The following is a 2,817-nucleotide window of genomic DNA, read 5'->3' as shown; positions in this document are numbered from 1 at the left end:
GGGGCGGTGGAAGGGGGGGGGGGGTTATGGGGGCTATAACCCCACCTCGGAGTATCATATTACACTCGATAAAATGACTTCAGAAATCAGTGAATATACACTCCTGGAAATGGAAAAAAGAACACATTGACACCGGTGTGTCAGACCCACCATACTTGCTCCGGACACTGCGAGAGGGCTGTACAAGCAATGATCACACGCACGGCACAGCGGACACTCCAGGAACCGCGGTGTTGGCCGTCGAATGGCGCTAGCTGCGCAGCATTTGTGCACCGCCGCCGTCAGTGTCAGACAGTTTGCCGTGGCATACGGAGCTCCATCGCAGTCTTTAACACTGGTAGCATGCCGCGACAGCGTGGACGTGAGCCGTATGTGCAGTTGACGGACTTTGAGCGAGGGCGTATAGTGGGCATGCGGGAGGCCGGGTGGACGTACCGCCGAATTGCTCAACACGTGGGGCGTGAGGTCTCCAGAGTACATCGATGTTGTCGCCAGTGGTCGGCGGAAGGTGCACGTGCCCGTCGACCTGGGACCGGACCGCAGCGACGCACGGATGCACGTCAAGACCGTAGGATCCTACGCAGTGCCGTAGGGGACCGCACCGCCACTTCCCAGCAAGTTAGGGACACTGTTGCTCCTGGGGTATCGGCGAGGACCATTCGCAGCCGTCTCCATGAAGCTGGGCTACGGTCCCGCACACCGTTAGGCCGTCTTCCGCTCACGCCCCAACATCGTGCAGCCCGCCTCCAGTGGTGTCGCGACAGGCGTGAATGGAGGGACGAATGGAGACGTGTCGTCTTCAGCGATGAGAGTCGCTTCTGCCTTGGTGCCAATGATGGTCGTATGCGTGTTTGGCGCCGTGCAGGTGAGCGCCACAATCAGGATTGCATACGACCGAGGCACACAGGGCCAACACCCGGCATCATGGTGTGGGGAGCGATCTCCTACACTGGCCGTACACCACTGGTGATCGTCGAGGGGACACTGAATAGTGCACGGTACATCCAAACCGTCATCGAACCCATCGTTCTACCATTCCTAGACCGGCAAGGGAACTTGCTGTTCCAACAGGACAATGCACGTCCGCATGTATCCCGTGCCACCCAACGTGCTCTAGAAGGTGTAAGTCAACTACCCTGGCCAGCAAGATCTCCGGATCTGTCCCCCATTGAGCATGTTTGGGACTGGATGAAGCGTCGTCTCACGCGGTCTGCACGTCCAGCACGAACGCTGGTCCAACTGAGGCGCCAGGTGGAAATGGCGTGGCAAGCCGTTCCACAGGACTACATCCAGCATCTCTACGATCGTCTCCATGGGAGAATAGCAGCCTGCATTGCTGCGAAAGGTGGATATACACTGTACTAGTGCCGACATTGTGCATGCTCTGTTGCCTGTGTCTATGTGCCTGTGGTTCTGTCAGTGTGATCATGTGATGTATCTGACCCCAGGAATGTGTCAATAAAGTTTCCCCTTCCTGGGACAATGAATTCACGGTGTTCTTATTTCAATTTCCAGGAGTGTATTACTTCAACAGATTCAATCATTTTTTTTTTTTTTTAGAATTATGGAGCAATATAGGTTGCAATCAATCTCAAACACATTTTAACAAAAGAATAAGAGCGGCAAATAGCTTGCTATCTAAATCAATAAATATCATTTAACTTAAAATGGGCGTCTTATTATTTATTAATATACACTAGATGTATATTAATGTACGAGTACCGCTTACAATAATCAAGAAAGCTATATATGCCGGGTATGCCTACCAACTCTTGAATTGCTGACCCCAGACAAAAACTTAGAAATCGCCGGACATCTGGGTCAAATCGTATTATTTCCCGGGCACGCACATTCTGCAGACACGATTTTATCCTCAACTCCGAAACAGTTACCAAAAACTACTTAAGCAACACCAAATGTTACCAGCTTGTCGGTGGAGGACCCATCTCTCCTTTTGTTAAGCGATATTCCATTCCTCCAAACCCCCTGCCCCCCCCCCCCCCCCCCGCCTCCTTGACCTACTTCTAGAATCGCCCCTGGCCCCTGGACTTGATAGCCAGCTGGGTTAGGTTAGAATGTGAGTCCACTACGCTGTACAGGTACGTTGCATCCAGCTTAAGCCACTCGGTAAGCATTTGATCGCGCAGCTCCACCAAATTGCGGGGATGCTGATGTCGGCGTTTCACACACTGTTTCAACACGTAACACAAATTTTCCATCGGGTTCAAGTCAGGTGATTGTTGCAAGCCAGTCAAAAAGTAACAAGGTGGGGGAGTGTTAGAAAACCAGTCACACATTCTTCCAGGCCGATGAACTATGCTGTTGTTGTCTTTATGTGTCTGTACAAGCAATGGCCTCTTGCGACGTGAACCAATAACCATGATTTTGAACGTAATTATCGATGGTCATTCGAAGGCTGGATTTTCTTTCATGGAAACCCCCGTATGTGACGTCGGATTTGGAAAGAGCACAGATCGATTTGAACACTTAGTTTTAATTAACGTGTTAACTGGCAAAAATAAATACATCACAAAGTATGAATGTTATTTTGACATTTGCAAGACAGAACAAACATACATAAAACGCGGATAACTGATTTAGAAGTCGCTGAGTGAGTCCCTTCGCCTTTCGTTCCACGGGATGACCCTTCCAATTTGTATGTAATATTGTATTTCGCTGAATTCCTCCTCTACTGCGAATTAATCCGTACTAGAACTAAAAACATATTTACTTATTTGACCTTTACTGAACCTTGCCAAGATCTTTAATAATGTATCATTTCATACGTAAAACTTGCCGCTCTTTTCAAATCTTAAA

Source organism: Schistocerca piceifrons, chromosome 3 (genome assembly GCF_021461385.2).
Source record: "Schistocerca piceifrons isolate TAMUIC-IGC-003096 chromosome 3, iqSchPice1.1, whole genome shotgun sequence".
Taxonomy (NCBI): Eukaryota; Metazoa; Arthropoda; class Insecta; order Orthoptera; family Acrididae; genus Schistocerca; species Schistocerca piceifrons.
Note: the sequence above shows the minus strand (reverse complement) of the source record.